The sequence below is a fragment of the Culex pipiens genome, chromosome 1, assembly GCF_016801865.2.
Source record: "Culex pipiens pallens isolate TS chromosome 1, TS_CPP_V2, whole genome shotgun sequence".
In the NCBI taxonomy this organism is placed as follows: domain Eukaryota; kingdom Metazoa; phylum Arthropoda; class Insecta; order Diptera; family Culicidae; genus Culex; species Culex pipiens.
The window spans coordinates 139,077,944-139,099,536 of record NC_068937.1 but is presented as its reverse complement, the minus strand read 5'-3'; the positions used below and the strand labels follow the sequence as shown (position 1 = coordinate 139,099,536).

The window sequence follows — 21,593 nt, the reverse complement described above, 5'->3', positions numbered from 1 at the left end:
TGTTTATAAAACTGCAAAATCAAAGTAATATTCGTCACCAGTGAAACACGTCTGTAAAAAATATTTTTTGGTGTGAGATTTTAAATTTATGAGATTTCTAGCACCACCATTATCCCAGAAAACTGGTTTCATACTGGCTTTTGAGTGCTCATAGTTACTTCCCATGGTTTCGGATATGCTGGTTCGGGGAACGCTTTGAAGGACAATAACTGTCAGCGCCGAAAAGGGATCTTAAATAAGTCATCGCGAACGGAATAATGTACGCACCCCATTAAGGCAGTTGAATTGTGGTAACCAGAAAAAAGCTAGTTTGTAAGTTTTGTACCATAATTCGCGGAAATTTAAACTCAATTCTGGCAACCATATCCTATAATCTGAACAAAAAAAAGTCTTCTCAATCTTCAAGAGGGGAGTTTTCTTTGTATCTGTGCGAAACCCTTTTTTTCTCTCCAACCAGCCAGCCTTCGGCTGGTTCTGCTGAGTCGTCAGTTCGGAAAGCAATTCATCATTCAATGGATATTACCACGTTCCGAGCGGGCTCTATAATTTTCCATATTTTATCAAAATCAAACGTCGCGCGTATGTTTATACTTTTTTTTCTCTATCTTGCAGACTTTCCAGGAATCGCATTAGAGTGAGAACTTGGTGGATGTTGTTGGCAATGTTGTCCCATGTTACTATTTGAAATTTTGTTGATATTTATTCTTTAAAAATAATTTTCTTTGAAAAAAAAATCCCCACTTCTGCAACTAAGTCGAGTCTTAAAAGGCGATCGACGGTTGACTTTTAACATTTTCCGTCACATTCGCTGCCGTTGAAGGATACGATCAGCTTGGTTCACATCTACACCGTGTGGAGGCCACTTTTCAGCTTGCATCGTGTCAGCCATTAAACATGTATCCGCTTATTGCCAACTAATAGTTCAACAAAGCAACAATAAATCAATAAAGTTGAACGTTTTATTACATTATAATTATTGCCCTGTGGCCTGTTATTTTTTTCTCCAACGTAGCATTAAAATCGCTGTAGAGTCGCTGGCTGGCAGCATACAAAAACGATAGGACGTGAATGTTTGTTCCTCTTTGTACACAGTGCAAAATGTAACGATTCCCTGCCTTAAGATTCCTGCAATGGTGAGATTTCCCAAAATCTGAACAACTGTTCGGGGTATCCGCCCACTAGCGTTGAACATGTTCTTTGTAAAATTGAGTTTTCTCCCTAACGAACAATTCGAAAAATACTTCCGTCTAATTCGCTTCGGTTACTTCAGAATCGGTCGTTGCTTCTCTAATGAAGGGCAACTCTGAAATCGGTTGCAGTTTCATCATGGAGGGTGAAAATCTCAAACCAAAGGCCGAAAGAGAAAGTTCGTGAACGCACAAAAGAGGGATGCTGAGATCATCAATCAACCTTGCATTGGTTGTTGGGTTCCATCCTTGATTTTTTTTTATTTAGATACTTTTTTGTAATTAAATTTCACAATGTTATTTGCATTTTTAAAGCATCATTAGCAGCTGATTGTAGCAAACTTTTGTTGGAAACGCATGCCAGTCAATCATTAAACTATTGCATTAGCTTACAAAAACTGAGACCACAACAAAAGTGGCTGGAAAACAGCACTGAATGCAACACATAAATCATTAAACAAGATGAAAAGGATAGGCGCAAATTTGCTGAAATCTGCCCGCCGTGAACACATGGCAACAACCGTGACAGAAAAATGAAATAATATGAACGCCAAAAAGAGCCGAGGCGAGTTCGACAATGCCCGTGACATATTATGCTGACGCAGTGTGTATGATTCGTAATGAGAGACGGGTTTCGAAATAACCTAGCCCATTGCAGTGGGGAAAATGGTGAAAAACGATCAATAAAAAATAATTGCAAAAAATTCGATTGACAAAACTGCACAACCCACACAGAGAGAGAGAGAGAGAGAGAGAGAGAGAGAGAGAGAGAGACCTGGGGGAAAGTAATGAACCCCGATCATCAGTTCTTTTTTTTCGGGGAAGGGTGTATCTGGTGCAGCGTGGCGAAATCGAAAAGGGCTGATTAATCGAAATTTTTAGTTCAATTCGCACGTGCCAAACGGCTTTTCGGTTTGCGATACAAGCGTAAAATTAAATGCATTTCATGGTCTAGTTTGGAGTTGTGGTTCAGGGTATCTGTTAAATTGGTTTGGTACTGCAAATTTGCTTGTAGATTGCAATTTTGAGCTTGTTTTTAGAATATTGTACTACATTAGAATACTACATCTCTTGGCATGCCAACTGAACTGTTCGTTGCTGTAAACATAATTAAAATATTCGAGCACAGAGGCATCAATATGTTATGTTATTACTAAACGAATATTTACATTTTATATTTTTTTCGCTCTCCTGGATATTTCAAAATTTTGTTGAAAATATTGAAGAGATCATATAGTTGTGATCGTTATATTACAACTATATGAAACACATGTGCATTTTTGGCTAAATTGAGTCTTCTTAAATGCCATTTCAGACAGCATTCAATTCCTCACATTTTTACCATCACAAATCCCCAAAATTCGATTCCGATTATATGATATATGCATTAACAACCTTAAAAACTAACCTGGTCCATCTTTGTGGTTGATGCCTTCTTCACACATTATCAAAAATGGGTCACACAAAAGATCCTAAAATAATTGACACATGATTGGAACAGGATTGGAAGGTTATGCTGCGAATGCCAGATATTTCACTTTATGCCCATTAGGGTGCCCAGAATATTAGACTTTTTTTCAAAACCTCGCTCAACAAGCTGAATATTGTTCCTTGACCTATTTCAGGACTCTGGGCCAAATATGAGCAAAATCGGTCATCATTTACCCATTGATACTCGGAGTTGAAGTTTGTATGGGAAAAATCGAAAAAATGTATGGAAAACTCAAGTTTATTACGGTTTGGTCTGCACGGTGCGCTACTTCCATCCAAATATTCTCAAAAGTGAGATTCTTATTGGAAATTTAATGCTCTACAACTTTGTAGAGCATACCAAAGCTGTAAAACTCGATCCTGAAAAGTTATTAGCGATTTAAAAAAGTCATTTTTGTATGAAAAACATTTTTTTCACTAACTTTAGGCTCGGGTATCAATGGGTTAAGCTCAACCAATTTCGCTCAAAATTTACACAGATGCTTAAAATAACCCAAGAAACCGTTTTCCGCTTGTGGAGCAGGGGGTCATTTTTTCTGGGCACCCTAATGCCCATCCATATTGATAAGTTCCAATATGGATATGAACATAGTTTCCATAGATGTAAGTGAGATTCAGCTTCAAAAAAGTACATAAATATCATTAAAGTGGCCATAAATTAAGTCTAAAAGTTTGAAGTTGCCGGATCTTCAAAATGTCAGACTCGTTTGGAAGATCTTTTGATTACCTATCCAACGATATGTCGGATGATAGTTCCGGACATACTTTTCATAAACAAAGTGAGATCCAGCTTCAAAAATGTACATATTTTTACTTAAGTGGTCATAACTTGAGACAAGGTTGCCAGATCTTCAATCTTTTAGAGTCGTTTGGAAAGTCTTTCGATTATCAATCCAATGATATGTTGGGTGATTGATCCGGACAAAATTTTCATATATAAAAGTGAGATCAGGTTAAAAAATGTATATAAAGCGATCATGAATTGAGATAGGGTTGCCAGAACTTCAAACTTTTAGACTCGCAATCCAATGATATGTCGAATATTTGTGAAGGAACAGACACTAGAAGATCCCCAGAACCACGTGCAATTTGACTTTTTTTCCAATATGTTTTTTAGAAAAGAGGATTAGACCTAGATCATACGAAAACTTCCTTAATTTAAACTCAATTGAATTTCGATACAAAAAATTCTTGAAAAAAAAATCTAATTAAAAAAAATCACGCTTAAGCATCATCAATCTAATTGTTTTAACAAATAAAAAAAGCGAAGGTCCACCATTGGGAACATCGTAGAGCTCACATGTCCATTACATTTCAACCTAATGGTGGTCGATATCGTCCAGGGACGATTTGATCCGATTGCATATTGTGTGCGTTGTACATAGAGGTAGAGGATTCCCACCGAGCTGCACCCTGGTTGCAACCGGATCGGAGGGGGAGAGTTTGCGTTGATCACTTTCACCACCGCCGCCAGATCTATAGCGAGGGGTTGGGATGCGTTGTATTGAAATCGCTTTATTTAACACCGTCATCGCGTGGACAGGGACGGACTGTGCCGGTGGTGGTGGTGGCGGTTGTCAATATCAGCGAAATAGAATGAAATAATGTTCAAACACCCTCCAGGGCCAGAACTGCCGGCTGCCGCTACCGGGCAGGGGCCCTAGATTCATCTAAGCGACCATGTATCATAGACTGACGGTGACAACAATAACGACAAACGCATCCAGCTCGAAACGGTGCGCTATAGGCGGTATTAACAGAGGGCTGCTGCTGGCCGTATACTGACGACTGGCACGACGATGGAACAATGCAAAAATCGTATGTAATATCCTGCTGGAAAGGAGATAAATTGAATTTCGATTCAATTTCATTGATGAAATCTATATTTCCCTGTGCGAACAGCTCGTGAACATGGTACCGGGATTGAGATGGAGTTTGAGAGTGGTTGTGAGAATGTGATGTTACAGGGAAGGGCAGCATACATGAAATTACTGATGTTTTTAGTTTTTCATGAAGTTTTACTTAAATATTACTATCCAGTTCACATCTCTTAATTTTGATTTTTTTTGTGAGTTGTTTTCTTGTAATTTCTTGTAATCAGTATTAAAAATATCTAATTCCGGATATACCAAAATGATATAAATTTTTTGAGACACCAAACACCTTCATTAAATCCCCTTCATGGAGGCACCTCTGTTGTATATGCAGCGAGCCCAATTCTTACTGATCGTGAAGAGAGGTTTCTATAATTTGCAAATTAACAAGTTTAAAAAGTCCACAATTTAGTCGAAACTCGCTAGGGTGGTGCCCCCACCGCAATGCTCTCATAATCGCTGTGACAACCACCACCGGACCATCTGCGCAATTGAAGCAAATTGATTACTTAACAACACTTGCGAAGGCCGTTCCGTTGCCAGGCTGGTTGGTGCAGTTAAGTAAGCTACGTCCACCAACTCTGCAGCTACCTCCCCCCCTCCAACGGGTCGACCTCAGTGTGTTTGCTCGCGCAGGGGAAAATTCTCACAATAAATTTAATTTTCTTGTACTCCTCACCCTGTTCGCGTGAGCGAGCCTGTTTCCAATTTATTCTCGACATACGTCACTATGTCCAGCCGAAAGGTACCGAGAGAAAAGTGAGTCTTCGTTTTGCGAGGTTTGCTGGCTGGCTTTTCTTTTTTGTTTCGTTCAATTTTCTGTACCACGAGGTGGCTTCTCTCCCAGCTACGCCGCCCGGTGCAGTTGCATATTTCAACTGTTTGTGGGGAAGTTTTTTTTTTGTTGTGCTGGTGGGAGCCCGTAAGCATTATTATGTGCGGTATTTCAGCTGGTTAAATTGTCGTCATTTCAAAATGAAAAATATGCTGCGAGCTGTAACAAGCACTCTGGTGGGGTCAATAGTTTGATGAGCGAGGGAGATAGTGCGATGTTAGTTGAAAAGGGGATTTTTGGGTTAGACATCTGTTTTGAAGTTGATATCTTTACAACAAATTTCATCCTACAAGGAGAGAATGGTCAAGTTAAATTCGAACCATCGACCCGACAACTCTACCAACTCGACATTTTTAGTAAACGCTTTAGTTTCGTCAAGGTATGATAGATTTGGGCTCCCTGAACACGCCCCAATCGACAGAATTGATTTTTAGTTAATTTCCTGTCCATAAACAAAATTGTATATTTCGGGTATAAATGGTACACCCAGAACTGGGCATCGGCATACGAGAGGATAAAGAGCACGATTCGGTAGTAAAATGGTACTGTGTATGGACGGAGAGGATAAATCCCGAAATTACCGAGAGTACATTACTCATGTGTTCATCTTCAAAAAAAGTTCATCTATCAAAAAAAAAAGTACCGGTACCGAGACTCGAACCCAAGACCTTCGGCATATTGAACCGTGCCTTTGCCGTATGGGCCACCATGGTTCGATGACTAAGTGGCGGTCATTTGTCCATATAAGCCACTCAATAGGATGAACTGTTCCAATGAACGAATGAACACGCGAGAGGACTATAATCTCGCGAAATAGCACTTTCCTCACATTTCTTTTCGTGAGGACTATCCCCTCGTTCTTTAACTTTGGGTGTATGGAGTCATCTTAACCAACCAAGCGCACCCCCTCATTTTTGATACCCCCATAGATAAACGTGGGTGCGCATGGTTGCTTACATACAATTTATATCTAACATTTACAATTTTATTTATTGGCAAGGCATTCGCTAAAATTCAATTCTGTCGATTGGATCGTGCTCAGCGAGTTTAAATCTATCATACCGTGACAAAACTGAAGCGTTTACTGACATAAACTTGAAAAGTGTCGAGTTGTGAGTTTGGATCGACTAAAACTCTGTAAACCAAATTTCTGTATAGTAAATTTTATTAAGATTTTGGTCAAAACCAGGTCCTCCGTGTAGTGTAGTGTAGTTACCCAAATAGCAATTTAAACATAGCTTTTTATTTTTTTGTTGAAGCAATTGGCTGCACAAGCGTTTTTATACGTTAATTATTGAACAAGTGTCATACAATTTGGTCAATTGTTCTCATTTTGATCAAAAAACCATTGTTCAACATGAATGTGTAACACAAATGCCAAATCTAGCAACAGATTACGAATAGTTCATTTTGAAGTTTATTCTGACTCAAATGGAACATGCTTGTAGAACTCGAAGAGCAAAATGACATTTGCAGACATGATGTTCCATTTCAGTTTGCTAAACATGATAACATAGTAGAATTGACCTCTGGCTTCGGATGGGATTTCGCGTAAACAAGTTGTTTATGTGTAGTTAGCGTTCGTGCTTTAAAAACCGAGCAAGAACATGTTGACAAAACAAGCACAGATAGTTCTAAAAATAGAAACAGCTTATGTTCAAGAGAAAACTGTTAGTGAACTTGGTAAAACCTAGATGACCGCAGACTTCTTATTGACGTTTAGGCCTGCTCATCCAACATAACCCCTCGTGGAAAGAAGCAGACGCGCGCCCGGACTTGCAGCACCGGGAACCAGCAGCAGCAGCAGAGTTAATTAGCACTCAAACATAATTGAAAAAAAAAAATCCCTAAAGACATAATTAGGAAATTTAATGATTTTTTATGGTTGATATTTTTTTATTATCCATCATTCATATTATTATCATTCATAAATGGCGTATCCCTGTCCAAACTAATAAATTACAAAAAACTAGTAGTTAAATTATCGTAAAGCGACATTACTCACAAATAAAGGATTAAATTAAGAAAAAAAAAACTTTTGAGCGAACACCTTGAACGTATTTTATGAAAAGCCTGTTTAACATTCTTGTCTGCCACGATATGTTCTTGAACGGTTATAAAAATGTTTGCCTAACTTCCTCCTGAATCTTAAAGGCAGAATGTTGTTAAACGGTTCTAACGACGTTATCCAACCCGGTTCAGAATCTAATAGTCAAGAGTTCTTATGACATGTTCAACAAACGTTCTCTATGCAAGTACGACGTGCGCTGGTAAAACTTAATTAAACCACGCACATTTCTAACAGGTTAAGAGATGTTCAACAACGGAAAAACGTGCGCTTTTTTCAGCGTTCAAGAGTTCTCAGGGACGTTGGGAAAACATAGTAAATCAGTTCAACAACAAGTTCGGAAATCTTTTGGCGAACAAAGTGTGCTACTTGGGTATTATGAAAATTGCCAAAACTCCACACCTGAGCGCACTTCCAAAATTGTCAGAAACATTGCACGTTACTAGAAAACGCAATTGCATTACTGTTGATTTACCTGTGCGATGCTTCTGACAGTTCGATTTGGTGTGTACAACGGGCACAAACTATTTTCCCATGAGTTTCCAATTTTTCCAATTTTTTGTTCGTTCTCTAGTTGGGTGGGTGGGGGTGTTCGTTGGCCAGCCAGCTAGCCAGGGCACATCGGTGCCCATACTTCTAGAAAAAGTGATATCACGTAATGCTCGCAGAAAGCCGACTGGCGAAAGTTAGCTGCTGCTGCAGGAAAAAAAAAAAAAAAAGGGAAACCCGTCCTGATAGGGAGAACAAGTATAACCCCTTGGTGAAGCGACCAGCGGGGGCTCATAGTCGCGACGACTGCTGGTGAAAATGTAATGGAATCCAGGAAGCAGCACATAGATGCAGCAAGATCGCAAAAACAGCCAACCTGACCGTGCACTTTGTTTATCCTGAGAGCCATAAATCAAATGCATCAGCCCTGGTTTTAGACCACGCCTGACAACTATTCAAATAGTGTTTTTGAGTAAGGGGTGATATGTGTGGGTGGTTGTTAATATGAATTATTACGGGCAGGTTCCGAGTTTTTCACGTTTGCTCATCCTGTGTGTCGGTGGCCTTTGGCGTCTGGGGAGCTGTCGCTTTTCTGTTAACTTCGGGAGAAATTCCTTTGAGAAATTTCTGGACAGGATGCACGATCAAACTGTGACTTCCTGTAGGGTAGCAGCGCCGGGGCGACTGGCCTTTCCGGTTATGCCGAGACCGAGAGTGATCCCAACGTTTTATCTTCATTCACTCGTTGAACGAAGGATGGACGACCGGGAGTGTGCTCTTCTACGGAGGATACGATGTAATCTCTTAATGCACCTCTCACGTCGCCTGGTGGCGAGGACGCCAAAACAAAACTGTCATATTTTATCCGTTCCAGGAGATGATTCATGAATTCCTATATCCTTCCGGCGAGAATTATTTATTTATAATGTGTAAACGCACTGCCAGGCGCCAGATATGGAGAGTGTGATAGAGAATGAACGTGAAACCGTTTATATCGTCATTATCCTTGTCGCACTCTCTACTCTGCTCTGCGGTAGCCTCAGCATCATCGTCAGGATTCGCCCAGCACTTCCGCAGCAGCTATCCTGCTGAGAGTGCTCTCGTTTGGACCGTCTGCACTGGGCAAACAATGAACTCATTCCGTGGCTTTGGTGGCATCTTGTGGACGGACTGAATTACATTGCAATATCAATGGAATGCCCTGGAAACATCCGAGATTTCATCGCACCTAATCTCGGCCCATAATATTCAAATACTTTTGCAAATATTTAGGCCACCATGAGGCCTCAGACAGACAACGTGGCCTGTTGAAGAGGTAGGTAACCAATAACGGCCGATCCACTATGGGGTTTCAGGCGGCCATAAATCGAAAAACCGACATACTCTAATTATTTTTTTGGTATTTTTTTTTCGAAAATAAACATTCTAACTAAGAAAAATCCGGAGTTTGAAAGTTGTAGGATCAAAATTCACTGAATTGCAGACCTTCAAAGGCGAAAATGGTAAGAAAAAACATGTTTTTTGACAAAAAAAATGATTATTTTTCATAGTTGTACTGTGTAGCTGTTTATGTATTTTTTCCTGCATCATTATATATATTCAGAAAGGTAATTGATTCAACTTTTCAATAACATTTTTCAAAACACACTTTTACACGCTAAAAAAAAATAATAAAAATCAAAAAAGATGGATTATTATTCAAAATTTAGTTTTTTTCAACTTTGTTAATGGAGTACTTTTTTTGTGTGCATTTGTGCGATCTGAAAATTTTGCAGCCTAAAATTTGAACCATGTCCTAACTTGTCTCTAAATTTCAAAGTGCACTTATGTGCACTTTTTGAGTTATGCCATTTTGAATATTTTGATTCAAGCAGGAAAATTAATGATTTCGCGTATACGCTTGGTTAAAAGCATATTATTTTACCTGCAGAGGAAGAAATAATGTACCTACTATGCATGTTTTGAAATTGATTTGATATTCATGACTTTGTTGGTACTTAGGTACGTTTATTAAAATTAGAAATTCATTCAAAGAGAGGTGGATTTTAACTCAAGAAGAAGGGGAGGGAGATTGAACGTAAATCAGAAACTTTAACATAGCATAAACCGCCATTCCGTGCATCAAATAGACAGAGCAAGAATATTAAAATTCACCACTTTAATGCATGTGGCCTCAAATATATGAAAAAATCGAAAATTAAACTTTTTTTTGGAAAAATATCAAAATTCATTTGTTTTCATTATACTAAGTACAAACAACACAAAAAAGTCACAAAAAAGCAAAAAAATATTTTTGGCCGCTCGCTTATATGGAAATACCCCATGGTGCGATCCATGTTGAAAGCCACACAATGTGGAAAATAAAAAAAAACCGTTGGTTGGTTTGGACGACCCGGGGACCGGGAAGGCGAGGTGTGAAAGGGTGAGACATCGAAAAACTCCAAAAACCTTTCAAACCATGCTGTGTTTTGGCGAACGCGCGAACGACGAACGTTCGTTGAATTCTATGTGCTGCTCGGCGCGCTGTGTTTCTGTTGTTTCGTTAGACGTAGAGTCATGGTCCGTCGAATTTTGCTCGTTCGGATGGAGACGAAAAAACGCAAAACAGCATGAAAAAAACGACCGCCAAAAACGACACGAAAAAAAAAATATAATATGGAATCGAGAGAGACCCTCCGCTATTATTATGAAAAGTTTTTTTTCGAGTTGATATTTTTGTATATTCGCTTCGAAAACACACATCCGGCACTTTGCGAACATTGATCGAAACTTAATTTTCTAGGGACAAAATTAAACTTTTGTTTTCAAGAATAAAATTTTCGTTTCCTACCCCCAAGAAAACAGCTAATAATTTTGACGCAAAAAATCCGCAATTTTCTCCCACTGTCCCCCAGGCGCTCTTTACACAACAGCGATTTCCTGCTGCCAGGGCATTTTCGTCGTATCCACCCGATTCCAGAATCACACGTCGCTTCCTTTTACCGCATCGTCAACGGGAACGAACCGACCGACCACGGGCTGCGGGCTGGCAGGAAGACTGTGTGCTGGTTCTTGTACCACGGGGTTCCACTGCGGTGTGAGACAGTCAGCCAGCAGCGCACCAAACCGAGGGCGTCTTGCTGGCTTTCACCTCCGGACCCGAGTGTCCGGCGTGTTTCCGAGAAATATTTTTATTTAGTGCACTTTTCACTTCATATTTCTCCAATTCATTTTTCTCACCATCTGGTACGGAGCCTGCTCGTGATGCAATCTTTGTTGTAATTTTGACGGAACTTTACGTAATGGATGTGGAAATTTGAAAATACAATTTAACATAAACTCTTAGGTAAAGAAAGCGCCAAACAATATAATTACTTTTTTGAAAACACTTGATCGGAACGAAAAAGTCACAAACCGTGAAATTGATTTCCAGGAAATCTTTCAAAAAAGTTGCTATTCTTGAGGGGTGTTCAAGGTGGATAAATAAACTTTGTTCGTTGGACAGTACTGCGATAGCTGTCAACTCGTCACTGGAAAAGTTGATGAGTATGTTATATAATTCCGAAATGATACCTTCACTCCCGTGGCGTTATCGTGCACGGCTCTGCTTGATCCTTGTTGGAAAAGCTTTTCAAGACGTGTATCAAAACTTCACGACAGTGTGGAGAGCAAGAGCAGCGCCGGGGCACAAGTGGAGAGTGAAGAAGACTGTGTGTAGTGTGGAGTTCGGTTCTATACTTCTTCCTTCTAATGTCTGTAGGGGAGTCATAAATTATGTTCACGTCAAAAATTTTCTTAGGAACAAGTCGAAAGACGTTTCGAATAAGAGGGAAAAACGCCAGTTCGAACGATATGCCGAGAGAGGGTGTGGACTTGCGACGAGCAGAAAAATACATATCGGCATCGGAGGAGCGATGGATGTTGAAGAAGGATGAAAACTTTCGAGCGTTATGTGTGCTGCAGAATGAGGGCCGTATCTGCCTACGTGGAAGACGGCGAGGAGGGTTGTCTCCTTACTGGGGCCCCTCCAGTCGGGCAGGATTCGCAGTTTTGAGTGATTTTTTGGTCTCAAAATCAGTTTATTGTATTCATGGGGTGCCAAGTACGGAGGGTCTGTTCTATACATTCTAGTCCCTCATAACTTCGTACATCACTTCAAACACGTAAGTCTCAAAGTCATAAGCAACCTTAGCTTCCTTACTCTATTTTTCTTCAAATTTCAAATCAAATCAAGATCTTTCAAATGATATTAAGAAGAAAAAATTTCAATGAAATTTTGTAAATTTTAAATAACACATTTTGAATTTTTTGAAGTTGAGTAAACTCCCTGAACACGCTAAAATCAACCGAATTAAATTGTAGTAAATTCTCTGCCAATAAATAAAATTGTAAATTTCGGGTATAAATGCTTCGAAATCTTTTTGAGCTACCATGCGCACCTCCTTTTTCGCAACCCTTATAGATAAACGTGGGTACGCATGGCAGCTCAAGATGTTTCCATACCATTCATACCCGAAGTTTAAAATTTGGTTTATTGGAGAGGAATTCACTGAAATTCAATTCTGTCGATTGGAGCATGTTCAGGGAGTCCAAATCTATCATACCTTCGAGGAAATGGAAACGTTTACTGACATAAAAAAAAACTTTGTGATAAATTTCTTAGAACAGACCACTTCCCGAAAAAGGAAAAAAACGGTTCACTACCAGAATCAAGTAGGATTTCCACAACTGCCGCCCATGATGGGGGGAGATAATTTTTCAACCTTTTGAACCCGTTGTAACCTAAAATTACTTCATGCGCTGCCCCAAGCCAAAAGAGGTGTACTTTTTTTTCGTAACTTCACCCGTTGGTTCTGTGCTACATGAGGGCGACTGACTCTTTTAGCGAGCATTTATCTTAATCAGGTTGCCTGCTTTTTCTTACTGCTGCTCAAACTGTTTGCGAGCGCCGGAAAAGAAGAAAAGTTTTTATTCTCGACGCCGCCTTGAAACTTGACGCCTTTTGGCAGAAAAGTGGAGGGTTGAGGGAGGAAAAATGCAATGCACACCTTCGAATTGCGCACCACCTTTCCCGAGCTAGCTGAGCCACAAGGGTTGTGCAAAAGTGGGAGATCTTGACTCGACGCGGGGAAGAAAATGTGGGAAGTACCACCATAAAAGTTAAGACATCCTAATGTGATTTATGCTTGCAACACTTCAATCCTGGCTCAGAAAGTGTGTGTGAGTGAGTGCACTTACTGATTCGTAAAAACTGTCGAGGGTGGAAAGCTGATGCTGGGGCGGATATCGATTGCAGATTACGGTGCAATAGTTTCCAGAAAAGCTGGATGCATTGCGAGAACAAGATTCGGATTCGCAAGAATGTGTCTGCTGCGCTATATTGGATTTTGTTTTAAATTATTATCGATACACTTTTTTGCTGTTGTTCGAGGGCCGGGTGTAAGCATCTGAATAATGTGAGAAAATTCGACGGGTGTTTTTATTTAAATTAAACGTCAGTTGAATGAAAAAGATTTCTCGTATTCGCACAACACATATTGGCTTGCATTGATACCTTGGCGTTCTCGATAGCATCTGCGAAAAACGTGACTGGAATGTAATTTATCAATATTTTACCTCCTTCTTTTTTTCGTCCCGACTTCTTGGTGATACGCTTTTCTGTTTACTTTTCGGATATATACCTTATGTGAATGCTTTCTTCAAATCAGCACCGGGTTTGGAACACCTTACAACTCTCTTTCTCGCAACCCTGGTCGTATGGAAATAAATATAAATATCCAGCACTACTCTGCAAATCTTCCGATTCCTTTGCCCCGTCGAACGGTTCGATTTGCTTACAGGTCTTCCCCGCTTCTTCGTGTATTCAACTTTTCTTTTTCACTCCTTTGTTGGCTTCTCATGAATATTTATTTGTGAAACAGTTTAAATCAAATAAACACTTGCACTGATTGCAAACGAAATTGAAGACCAATATCAATCAAATTAGCAAGTGGTTGAATTTATTGCTGTGACATACAATGTGCCCCCATGTGCTTACCATGGCCCAAAGTCATTACATAAAATCGGCAAGGTCACTCACGTTGGAGAAAGTATGCTAATTTCTCGCTCGTCATAAATTGCTGACCTTGTTTAAACGATGGACCCTGGTGACAAATTGATGTGTTCACACTAGGAAAAAAAAACGAAGAAAGTTTTTTTTCCATTCTTGCGTCACACACAGGACGAAAATCAGGATAGCGTGAAGCTTGAAGTACGACGTGTCCTTGCGCTCAACGGAGGGCTTCAGCCATCAACGTTTTCCTTGGGCTTCTTCCAAGATTTTCGGGAATGTTTTGCTGTTTCCCGCAGCAGCAGCAGCAGCAGTGGTTTACATGTCACAAGGAGGCGACCATTTGAAAGAAACGTCCAAGGGATAGGAAAAAAAGAAGCAAAGTTGAATTTAATTAATTTTCTTTTCTGGGTGTTACGCTTTAATCTCGTCTTTCCTGCTTCTTTTGGGTATTTTTTTTTCTTGCTCGCCTTCCCGTTCGTTCCGGTGTTCTAATTCGATCGAAAAGCTTAAGTTTTAATGAATTAAATGGAACGGTTTTCGTTAGTCAACTTTTCCCGGTTGTCGTTCGTCGTAGTACGGACTCTGTGGTGGACACGGAAGCCCGACGAGAGAGAGAGCCGGGAACAACTTTTTGATTAAGCAAAGTGTTTTTCTCGGTAGTACTGACGAAACAGAAAAAAATGCTCTACAGCGAATAAAAGGAAGCATCCATTGAACGTCAAACATGTGTCAGCAGAAGCGAAATATATATATTTCGAAATTCCATTTTTGCCCGACTCGGTCCACCGGGTTGAAGTCCTCGGAGGGTTTCCTCGTGCTAGAATCGTCCCCGAGCATTACGTCGCGCGTGGATACAACCCAAAACACTGTGGGCCTGTATGAGTGATGTAGTCGGCGGCTTGGGATAAAAATTTCAATTAAAAATTAAAACGAATAAAACGGGGATGCCAGTCAAGTGCATTGTCGGTCTTGGGTCTTTCGCCTTGTCGGCGTGCCTGTCAGTTGGACATATTTTGGGTAGCGGGACTCCCATCGCCATCGCGCATCGGCTCAGATCGAGGTTCCCTAGAGCGTTGTGCTGTACAACCATCCTCGAGGAACGCTGCGGTACACTCCATATCTTACCGAATGTCGCACGAGGAACGCGCACAGATCCAAACATCAAACTCGAGAGCTCAAGAATAAAAGAAAAAAGCGAGAATACGGCAAAACTCAGCGAAGGCATGCGATTGTCGGAGATCAAAAACAATTTAGCGACAGCAGTTGTATACATGATATACTTTATAAGATACAACTATATAATCTCGCGCTCTTGATGCATCTCAGCTGCGATCATGGGCTTGTAGAAATTTGTTTCAACGCAAAAATAAAAATCAAAAAAATCAAGTTTCAATTTGCTGACACAAATCAGTTTCAACATATTTAAAATTAAATAATTAAAACTGCAAACAATTGGCACACCATCAGCAACTACGCCCATGGCTTTCAATTGTCGGTACAGCAAAAGGGTAAAAGGGTGGCCTGAAGATCAAATGGTCGCTAGAGAGAAACGGGATTACGAGATACACGATGTTCGGCTGAATATGATGATCAACCGCATATGCGATATTAAATTAAATATGCGCTGCAAAGCCGAAGGAAACGGAGAACTATCGAAGCTTAAAATTGTCCGTCGGAACTAATAACAACTCATTCATGAAGAAAATGAAATATACTTTAAAATAATTTGAGAAAAGAAAGATTTTTTCAGCACGAGTCGTACATTTATTTACCGAGTTGATAAAAATCAAGAGTGCTGAAAAAATCAAGTTTTGCAACGAGTTGCTTACAAAATTTTTCGCAATTCTGAAAAACGCTTTTCGAATGGAATTTTATGTCAAACATCCATATGGGTAATTCCCTACCAACTCACACGAAATCGGGAAAAGTTGCCCCGACCCCTCTTTGATTTGCGTGAAACTTTGTCCTAAGGGGTAACTTTTGTCCCTGATCACGAATCCGAGGTCCGTTTTTTGATATCTCGTGACGGAGGGGCGGTACGACCCCTTCAATTTTTGAACATGCGAAAAAAGAGGTGTTTGGTTTCCAAACTTTTTTTCGTAAAATCGCGATAACTCGTGATGTTTATAAGCAAACTACTTATGTTTATATATCAAAATTTTTGTAATTGTCTGCTCTACAACTTTGTAGAACATTGTTACACTCTAAAAAATAACCCTGCAAAGTTAGAAAAAACACAAAATTTTAAAATGAAAAATTTTGTTCTAAATGAAAAAATGACCCTTCTGGGTCAATGTAGATTCGTAAAGTACATTAAATTTCCCATAAAATAGTAACGGAAAATGGGAGAATTTTTAAAACTTTTTTAGTGTTTTTTTCGATGAAAAATACGTTTTTTCGGAATTCTGAGTACGCCATCAAATCGGTCGTCTAATTTTACATACAAGTCCCTTTGACACCAAATTTCTATCTCATCACCGTTTCAGGCTGCAAATTATTGAAAAACACCTCTTTTTTCGCATGTTCAAAAATGGAAGGGGTCGTACCGCCCCTCCGTCACGAGATATCAAAAAATGGACCTCGGATTCGTGATCAGGGACAAAAGTTACCCCTTAGGACAAAGTTTCACGCAAATCGAAGAGGGGTCGGGGCAACTGCTGTGTGAGTTGGCGGAGAATTACCCATACACAGAAAAAAAAATGATGGTAATATCCATCAGGAAATGGTGACAGATATTGTGGCAAAAAAAATGATTAATTTTACCCCAGAAAATGATGAATTTTCATCAGTTTTTGATGAATATTCATCAGGTTCACATTTTTACACATTTTTTATGTAATATTACTCAAAAACAGAGGTAATATTCAACCTACCAAATTTTCAACATTCCAAAATTCAACTTTTTTTTTTCTGTGTATGTTAAGTAAATTTACTGTTCAAAACAAAACAATATTGTAAAACAGTTTCACAGACGAATTGCAAAAATAATAATTTAGTATTCGTTATTGAAAATAGATACATCTAAACTTAATGAACTTCAATTTCAAAAATATAATTGTTCGTCATGCTCTGTACTAATTGGACTTCCCGAAGTTTTCTCAATTTACACAATATTGGTTCAATTCTATCCGAAAGAAAATAGTTCAAATTTTGGGACAAGTGCTAATGACTCAAGCGTCTCCATTGAATCTCACTGCCTTAAACCGAGTTGATGGAGGCGCTTGGTTTCTTAGGATGATTGCATGAATTTATACCCGAAATTTGAGCTATTTTTTTACGGAAACGACTTAAAAATTTACTTTGCCGATTTAAACAGCTTCGGGGAGCTCAACTTTGCTTCGCTTGGAGACAATGATTGTAGCGGATTGCATACTGGATTTCGTCATGTTAGTCGCATAGATGATGCGTTCAAGTTGCCTAAGAATTGACAAGTTAAAATAGAACCAACTCCATCTGGATCAGATTCTCCATGACCATGGCAACCGTCCATTGCGGCGGTGTCCATTTTGACAGCACACCAAGAGGATAGGGGATTTGAAAGACAGGAATTGATTTTTTCAACAGGATAAAGGAAATTCTCCACGGTATCCTCAAGTAAGTTTCGCTTGGAGTTGGACGGTTTTTTGGGAAGGTGATTGGTTTTAGGAGCAAATCACCTAATTTCTAAAGGGGAATGAGTTCAATTCAGCTTTGGGGAGCTCAGCGTATGACGAAAAATAAGTAATTATTGTATAAATTTCCTTTTGCAGATAGAACCTTTTGAAAAAGTACGCTGGCAACAATTGACAGGAAGACGTGAAGACAGCTCGACACTCTTTATCTAATTAGCTAATGACCTCGACAAGTCACTGGCCCCAACTTCCTGCTGGCACCTGTAGCATAAATTTTAAGCGACATGCTCTCTCAACATTGTCAGCGCAGAATGTTTCCCTTTCCGGGGAGCTATAGGTGTAAGCCCGCCGTTGACAGGTGACGAAACTGGTGGCATTTTCGCGAAACTATCGATAGTGAAGTTTGGCACAATTTTGCCGCCGCGACGCTTCGTATAATAATGCTATAAATTTTCCCCGAAAAGTGAGCTATTATTTTCCCACTTCCACGCCGTGGTACTATTTTGCATTTCAGCCGCGGCAGCAGCGTGTCCAAAAATGTTGTGCTTTTGTTTTACTTTTTTTCGGCAGCTCGCTGTTTTCAATTTGTTTTACAACTCGAGTCTCCTTTCGCTTGCTGTTTTTTCCACGGTACCGACCGCTTATTGAATGACCTTAATTATCACACCTTCCGTTCAGTTTTTTTTCTTTTCTCCCTGGGTAATTACCACCAGTGGAATATTTTAGCATAATTTTTTGACTTTTGTTGAGGCCTACCTTATTTTCTGTCAGCGCTGGGCACGGCTGTTGGAATGTGAAGAATCTAACAATCAGCCTTTGAAAGCAAACATTTTTATCTACAATTTTATCACTGTAGTACACCATTCTTCGCGAACTGTTTACGTTTTTCTGTTTCGTAGTTGTGAGCCATCGAAATCTCCTCATTTCGTTCGTGGCAGATGTTTTGAAACTGTGTCTGTAATTCACAGATTTTTGGACATTAAGTTTTTTTCTTTGTGTACACTAATTTGCTACTGGAAACCGTTGATTTTGTATGATTGGGCGAGTTTTTATCTTTGTCTTTTTTGAAGTTTATTTTGTCTACTCTTTTTGGATTGTTTCTTTGTTGAACAGATGACGAAACACTTCTACCGAAATTAGTTTAACGAAACAATTGTTTTCAAACACAAAGTTGAATCAAAACGTAATGCAGCACTTTCGAGCTCTAAGAACAAAACTTTCACTACACTTGAAGAAGCTCGGGAACGAATTTGGAAGCAAACTGAAAAATAATTTAAACGACTTCCGTGGCGTAACGTCCCGCAGTCAATTCCGGTTGTTTCTTCCTGTGCACTCGGTTAAGGATCTACATTTTCGGAAAAAGTAGCCAAACTTTTCTGCACGAAACACTACTGGCACCAGCAGAGAGCAGCAATTTTCCACCCGTCCCGAAAAGAACGACATCGAAAAGTGATGAAGACGAGAAAAAAGATACCCGATTTTCCCCGGGCCGTTTTCCACTATCCACACTGCTCGCTCTCGTTTTTCACGCCACCTCCGAAAAATGCTGAATATTGTTATATCTCGACTTTCTTTACATCGCCTTTCGCATTTCCAACTCCCTTGTGTAACTGGGTCCTGTTGTCTAGTGAGAGAGAGAGAACGAGCAAGCGAGAGAGCTACGAACTGCCTATTCTGTCGTCGTAGGGCAAAAATCCTCACGACCCTCAACGTGTATCACATCCTGCCGTGGGGAAGCTATTGTTTTAACTGATTTTCCCAAACTCCAGCAGAGTCTCGTCGCCGAGTTACATGTACGAAGAGTTACGACTAGCACCACTACCACCACGCAAGTCACCCATTCACAGGATTCTCATAAAGCATCGCCAAAAACCTGTTATCAAACGCTCTGTGTCGGAGATATGGAAGACCAGCAGCTTTTCCTCCCCCCGAAAAAGTGAAAGGCGCTTTTCTCACTGCTACTGCTCTCGGTCTCATTCAAATTCGATTCGACAAAATTTATAACCACGAGACGACGACACACACACTCTCATCGTGTTACAGCGCGAAAAATGATTTAGAGCGTCTGCGAGGAGGTTGCAGACTCCGGTGCGAGCACGAGCGACAGAGCGAGAAGGCAACAATAACAAACCATAAATCCTTGAGCCCGAGTGCGGTGAGAGGACTCTCTCGTTTCGCTCTCCGCTTTTCCAAACTCCAAAAGCAGGAAGCTGGGCATCATCATCAACGCTGCTGGCAAAAGCCTGTGGGGTCTTTCGATGACGATTTTCCGATAACGCCATCATCCTGAGCGAAAGGTTCATTTCCGTCTGTGCTGCTGCGAGTGGAAACTCTCGGAAAACTTGGATTCCGGCGTCATGCATTTCCTTTCGAGGCTCAACACCACCACCAGTAGCAACAACAACGGCTACCAACACAGAGACACGTGCATCTCCCGCACATACGGAGGACTCGGACTCGGACTCAGAGAAATGCTGATGATGTTGTTAACGAAAACAATGAATTACGGATGCTGCGCACATAAAGTTTTATTTTTTGCTGCTGCTGCTCCAGGGCTGCTGCCGAGCCGAGTTTTCCACTGTTGACAGGAAAAGCGAACCATGTACACACAAACAAGCGAAAACGAGAGACGGGGCATTACGGCTTTCCACGGAGATGATTTAGAATGTGTGTGATTTACCAACACACCAATGATAAAATTTCGCAGAGGTACATGCGGATGGGGGCTAGGCTGGTTCACAAATGAGTCATTCAATTGGTAAATCTGTACTGGGTAATTTGTGGGAATTCCAGGTCTTTGTAATGTTCGTTGCCATTTTGGTCATGTCTGTAACATAAACACCTACTTTGTCTGATCTAATCTAATTCAACCATAGCGCAGCCAATCTTTTGAAGGGATGAGAGTGCCTTAGATTACGTTAGATTACATTCGTATCTAACATCACAAACGTTAAAACGGCCAGGCCTACTGCGTGAGGATTACCACCGAGATGATTCGTTGAAGTGGTTTGAGTATTTCTGAATCTAAATCTACAATGAAATTGTTAAATTCTGAACCAGTCTAATGTGCACTAACAGAATTAGAAATGAGGTGTTTCTTTAAACAATGAAAATTCCTTATTGACTTCTGATGATATTCAATTATTTTTGTTTATTTAGAGACATATTCGAACCATCCAAGAATGTTGCGTCATCAGACAAACACACAGAAAGCATCAAAATGACATTTTCACCAACAAATTTTCACCGTGCACCAGACACACCACCAACTGAAAATGCCAGGAATGCCTTTGCCATATTCTATTATTTTGCTCTCATTCCAACGGTGGCAAAACGGGAACAACCAGTCCGTGCGAGGAGCGCCATAAATCATATCTTTTAAGTTCCATCCTTTTAACGGTATTGGACAGGATGGATGTAAACACAAGCCGGCGGTGGTGGTGGCCGGGGGTTGAGGCCCCGAGCGCCTTTGGTGACAGGAGCCTCGTGGTTCGAGGTAATTGATTTTTGTTACTGGCGTCTGTGTTGCTGGCCGAACAAAAGGGCTGGCGTTGGTCGCTATCGTGTGGAGATAGGACAACGACGATTGTTTGACGATTTCTGTTTGGTTTGAATTAGCTGATGGTCCACGCAGGACGCAGAAGAAAAAAACGCGCTGACAGAAATCTACCAAAATCAACGATCCATGTATTATTCATAGCTTTTCAGCATTTTTTTTCGTTGTTGCCTTAACGGACTGCGCCCAGTTGGACCTAAGTGAAACATCTCTTGACGAACTTTTTGTGGGGTTTTGTTCCACTGATGGATCGATATAGCCGTTGTATCACTCTAAGAAGACATTTATTGGATACATGTGCCTGATAAGCGAACTGAAACTGCAATTGGCTTTGTTTCGAAGAGTGTGAGAAAGACACATTTCTTCGTAGTTAATTTTTTTTATTGATTTTATCCATTTTAGTTTTTTTTTTCGAATCTTTTTCCCAAAAATTCTCTAGTTTCGAGCAGTG

The 21,593-nt window shown here is 40.2% G+C and overlaps 1 protein-coding gene across 2 annotated transcripts in view; it reads right to left on the bottom strand.

Annotated features, from left to right (window-relative positions):
- LOC120427728 (homeotic protein antennapedia) overlaps window positions 1–21,593 on the bottom strand; it is a 100,705-nt gene that overhangs the window by 43,749 nt on the left and 35,363 nt on the right. The window contains exon 1 of one of the 2 annotated variants that reach the window (XM_052708454.1): window positions 18,343–18,624. The exons of the other annotated variant lie outside the window; for it this stretch is intronic. The gene's annotated coding sequence lies outside the window, so the exon portion shown is untranslated. Of the gene's footprint in view, window positions 1–18,342; window positions 18,625–21,593 lie in introns of those variants that run through there. 2 annotated transcript variants of the gene reach the window in all.